General features: G+C 51.1%; 1 protein-coding gene across 1 annotated transcript in view; it reads left to right on the plus strand.

The window, feature by feature from the left end:
• GPR137C (G protein-coupled receptor 137C) overlaps positions 1–5,433 on the plus strand; it is a gene marked incomplete at its 5' end in the record, with an annotated part of 13,307 nt that overhangs the window by 460 nt on the left and 7,414 nt on the right. The window lies entirely within an intron of this gene.

The following is a 5,433-nucleotide window of genomic DNA, read 5'->3' on the forward strand; positions in this document are numbered from 1 at the left end:
GAATCCAAGCTGGGGGGGGATGGGGAGCATGTTGTGAGCCCAAAGTGTGCCCTGAATGCCAGCATCAGGTTATGGGGTGCAGGGCTCTGCCCTGGCTGCAGAACCCCTTGGGGGGATAGACTCATGCCCTGGATTTGGGGGTTGGGGGATGCAGGGAGATGCTCTGCTCCCAGCTGGGGTTTTGCTCTTTGCAGCCCAGAACTGTGGTGTGGGGTCTCTTGGGGGAGTGTTTTGCGTGGGTTTTTAATTGATTCCCCTTCTCTGAAGGGGACCAGAAAGTGGCAGCAGCAGGGGCTGCTCTGGCCTGGAGTGATGCCAACCATTACGTCACCAGCTAGAGCCTCTTCTGCTATTGTTGCTGCGCTCCCTCCTTCTCTCCATCTCTCCGCTCTGAACTGAGCTTGTTGTTCTGCAGCTTGTTGTCAGACAAAAAAATCCCCTCAAGATCCCTCTGCCTCCCCACACAACAGCCTGGGCAGGAGAGGGGCCCCTTCCCAGCACAATGATTGCTGCTGGGACGGTGTGGAGCAGCTTGTTATTGTCACTGAGCTCTGTTCCTCTGTGTCTGGGCTCCCCATCACTTGTTTGGTGATTTTTACCCTCCTTTCCCTAGTCCTTTCACTTTATCTTTTAAAGCCTTGGCTCTCCCCTCCCCTTCCCTCCTGTGAATGTGTTGTTTCTGCTCCAGTTTCTCCTGAGCAGCCCCTTTGCTCTGCCTGCCTCCCAGTTTGGTGACTTGTTTCATAAATAGGCAGCACTTTTCCTTCCAGCTTTGTTGTTGTTGTGGAGGTTCTTTGCTCTGCAGCTCTCAGCTGTTCACCAGCCTCACAAAGGAATTGCTAACACACAGTGAAATCACTCCATCGCTCCCATGTGTCACCCAGGGCAGTTATGATTTCATTTTCCCCAGCTCATCCACATTCACATGATAAAGGGAGACTTGGAGCAATTGGGTTGTTCAGCTGGTTTGGTTCTTGTTTTTTCCCCCTACTTCCCCACTCCAAATAACCCTCTGGAAGCTGGGGTTGAACTGCCTGTTGCAAAAGCTGTCAGTGTTGGATTTGTTGTTGATTGAGTGGCAGCAGAATAACAAATGGTGCAGAGGGTGCATAATCCATCTTGGCTGCTAAAAAGGAGCCTGACCTACCCATGTCTCCAACCAGGAGGGGTTTGTGTCCCTTGGAAGGGAGGAATCCTGTGTTCTTAGCCACAAAGTGGCTGGATTTCTGCTTTCCTCTAGGTCACTGGACTTGACAGCAGATTTGCCTCTCTTCAGGCTTGTTTAAATGTCCCTTTAAAGTAAATTCAAGCAGATTCCCAAGCTTCCCTTCCTCCCACTATATCTGCTTTCAGTGAACTCTGCATATACCCCACTTCTTTCTCCTTGAAGACCTAGAGCCAAGGGAAATCCTGTCTGAGGAAATAAGAGCTCAGAATCTAGAGTGGGGAAGGATAAAATGACTTACAAAAATGGGTCTGTGTGCTCAGCTCCAGGCAGGGTCTGACACTTCCCTGGTGCAAGCCAGGTGTCCTGCACTCCATGGGTGGTGGTAGTAGTGCAGCTGCACAGGTTTGGAGAAAGAGTGGAGCTGGATGGACTGAAAGCCTTTGGTGCTTTTCTGGGTCCCATTTTAACAAAAGCAATGCTGCTGAGCAGTGATATTTGGCCTCCTTTGCTTGGGGAAGAGGCTAATAAAACCGTCCTTCTCTAGGCAGAAAGGTGCAAAGCTCTGCTGGTGCTGAGCTGGGCTTGTAGTGATTCTCTTAAAGCACAGGAGGAGGTGTGTAAAGGTGGTTTTGAGTGTAGTCAAACAGTAATTGTCACTACCTGGAGGAAGGAGAAGCCTTGGAACCACAGCAGTTCAGCTGAAGTGCATCAGGATCTAGAGGTGACTAGTGTGACCTCCAGCAGAATGTGCCCACCCATTCCCAGTTTTTAGGGGCCAGTTGGTAGCAACCTGTAGAAGGACACTGAGCTTCTGCCACTCTGGGGGTGACCTCCTGATCTGAGATGCCCTTGGATAAAAGCATGAGCTGCTGAGGGCCTGGCTCATTGTCTCTGTGCACAGTGCCTCCTTTGTGGAGATGCTGGAGAAATGGCCTCTGTGGAAGCAGTGGAAGAAAATGGCCTGTGCTGTGTTATTTGAGCTAATCTTGCCTGATTTACAGAGCTCCTCAGGATCTGTGCAAACTGAGGGTGCTGAGTGGGGAAAGAGCTCCAGGAAACAACAGATCCCCATGAAGAACTGGTGGTGCTTTGCACTCCAGAGTATTTTGGGGCTGAAATTCAAACTTATAGAACTGCCTACTGTTCCTCCTTTCCATGGGGAGAGGCTGTCTTCATCCTGTGCCCTCTTGGCTCCTGCGATTCCTGGGGGGACGCAGAGACCTGGCAGAAGCAATGTGGCATGTGTATTTCTTTTTCGTAGAATCCCAGAATGGTTTGATTTGGAAGGACCTTAAAGGCCACCCCATCCCATCCCCTGCCATGGGCAGGGACACCTTCCACTAGCCCAGGCTGCTCCAAGCCCCATCCAACCTGGCCTGGAACACTCCCAGGGACGGAGCAGCCACAGCTGCTCTGGGCAACCTGTGCCAGTGCCTCAGCACCCTCACAGGGAAGGATTTCTTCCGAATATTCCATCTATCCCTGCCCTCTGGCAGTGGGAAGCCATTCCCCCTTGTCCTGTCCCTCCAGGCCCTTGTCCAAAGTCCTTTTCCATCTTTCTTGTCAGCTCTCTTCAGGTACAATTTCCATCTGAAGGTGTAATGCCCTTAGCTTGGGAACATCTCCTCCTTTCTACTTCAGCTTGCACCAGAATGAGTCCTTTCCTGGAAATCTGGAGTTCACATTACATCAGGTTGTAATTCCTCAGATCCACTCTCAGTCTTGCCTCAATGGCTCAGATATCCAACATAGGATGCTCCTTTGCCTTGCCTTTGGAATAGCTCCTCTGTGCCAGCTAGACATCTGCTTGAGCAATACCACCTTTCCTGAGAGTCTGCCACTTCCTGCATTTTCCCAGGCCTTTGTCGGGAGTATGGCAATGAAAATACATGGAGAGAGCTGTGGGGGCTCAGCCTGGAGAAAAGGAGGCCCAGGGGGGACCTTCTTGTTCTCTCCATCTCCATGACAGGAGGTGCAGCCAGGTGGGGTCAGGCACTGCTCCCAAGGAACAAGGGACAGGATGAGAGGAAATGGCCTCAGGCTGTGCCAGGGAGGTTTAGATTGGATATTAGGAAGAATTATTTCATGAAAAAGGCTTGTCAGGCACTGGAACAGGCTGCCCTGGGCAGTGGGGGAGTCACCATCCCTGGAGGTGGTCGAGGAAGGACTAGACAAGGTGGTGATGGTCACAGGTTGGACTCGATGATCTCGGAGATCTTTTCCAACCTAATTGATTCTGTGAAACACCCTCCTTCCTGACCCTTTCCAAGACCTTCTTGAGCACTTGGTACCCTTGGGAGTCAGTGGCTGTGTGCAGTGATGAGTAAGGACTGCTGGAGTGGTGAAGCTGACAGGCTGCTGTGCCAGACCAGTGTGGCCAGAGCCCTTCACCTGTCTGGGTGTCTCTAAGTGCTCCATCTGATGAGATGACATCAGCCTCTCTCATCCCTTGCTGCTCTAATTGCACTGGAGCAGACATGCATGGAAAGAGCATCCAGCCTGGGAGATGTTTGTCCTTGCTGTCCTGTATCTTCCTGCCTTCTCAAATGGAAAACTGGAAAAGTTTCCATTCTTCCTTGCATTCTTTCGCCTTCCTTGTCTAGCAGACACCCTCTGCCTTGGAGGGACAGCTGTTAAGGGATCACTGAGCTCCAATCCATCCCACAGCTGATGATTCCCATGATTCATCCCAGATGAGCATGTGGCCATGCTGACAACCAGCTATCCTAGGAAATTAGGGAACATGCAAGTTGTTCTCCCTGTGTTCATGATGGCATAGAGTGATGTCAGTGTTAGTGGGGATGGTGAGAGATCTTCCTCATGGATAGTTCCAGCTTTTCCTCTGAGAGGTGGTTGAGGGCTTGGACACTTGTTTTGGGGTGTAGTCCCAAAACTCTGTGCTGTGATTCTGGCTGCTGTGAGACTGTGGTGAGAGAAGGGATCTGTCTGTGGATGCTTTTGCAGCTGAGTGAGGGCTGTGTTAGGGCAGGACATGGTTGTATCTTGTATCTGCAGAGCCCAGACTCATGGCTTCTTCATGGAGCAAAAAGAGACTTTGATTCCACTGGACGAGGACGAGTTCCTGGATCTTTTGGATCTGTTGTGAATGGCTGTACCAAACCCAAGCCAAGGTGGTGCAGTGTTAGGGCTAAGGTCCTGGTCTGTGCAGGTACTGAAAGTTGTCCTTGGAGCCATCTGTGGGCTCTGGCACTGTCACTTCTCTTAGCAGCTGTGACACCTTCACTGCACCTTCTCAGGATGAGTGTGTGTCTTACATACCCTTAGCAAGTTCACTCTCTGGGCTGTGATGTGAGCAAGAGAATCGCTTTTATGTAATAGATCCACTCATCACAAATCCAAACCCCTCCAGCATCACAGGAGGCTTTGAGGTCTGCAATCCTTCTTGGCCTCACCTCCAAATTTGTGGCTCAGTGAAGTGTTCAAAGGATCTGTGGCTCTGGAAAGGCAACTGAGTATTGCCCAACTGCTGCAAAAGTCTTGTTTGGGAGTAAATATTCTCTGTCCTGCTGCTCTGGGCTGGCCGAGACCTCTGTTCCTTATTTCCATGCCTGACTCCTGGGGCTGGTGTCAGCTTGGAGCCAAAGGAACTGTTCAGTTTGCAAGGGTTGCTGCTCCCACAACTGTTTGAGGGCAGGGGGCTGTATTTTCCATTTTTCTGGAGAACAGGACTGCTCCTGAGCATTCTGTGCTGGATTCCTCACAGCAGAACCCCCTACATCAGCTGTCCTTGGGCTCTGAAATCAGCAGAGTGCTGTGCAGAGAGGCTTGAAGCTTGTCTCAGTGATAAGAACCCAGAGACACACTGTGAACACTGCTGGTGTCACCTACTGACCTAGTCCCTGGGAAGGCAAAGCGACCTTCAGAAAAGTTACCACCTTCAAAACTAAAACCTCCAAAACCAGTGATGCCTGTCCTCTTCCTGAGGTTATAGGAATAACTAGCTGGGGGCTAATAAAAGGCTGGAGCTCTGTCTCCCTCTGCTTTTCATGGCATCAGGCCAAGCCTGAGTCTCAAGTTGCTGTTGCACTCTTCACCCTGACTCAGCTTTGTGTACCTCAATCCCTGAGGCCATAGGGGAGGGTCTTGGAAAAGTATCCTGCATAAACCAGCACCTTCCTGTTACCTAGAGGCACTTCCCTGCTCAGCTGACGGGCTGTTCTCACCCAGGAGCAGCTGGAATATGAACCCGGGGCTCTGCAGTGCTGTTGGGAGGCTGAGGGTACACACTGCTCCTCTGGGAATCA

This window comes from Acanthisitta chloris, unplaced genomic scaffold (assembly GCF_000695815.1).
Source record: "Acanthisitta chloris isolate BGI_N310 unplaced genomic scaffold, ASM69581v1 scaffold4186, whole genome shotgun sequence".
Lineage (NCBI taxonomy): Eukaryota > Metazoa > Chordata > Aves > Passeriformes > Acanthisittidae > Acanthisitta > Acanthisitta chloris.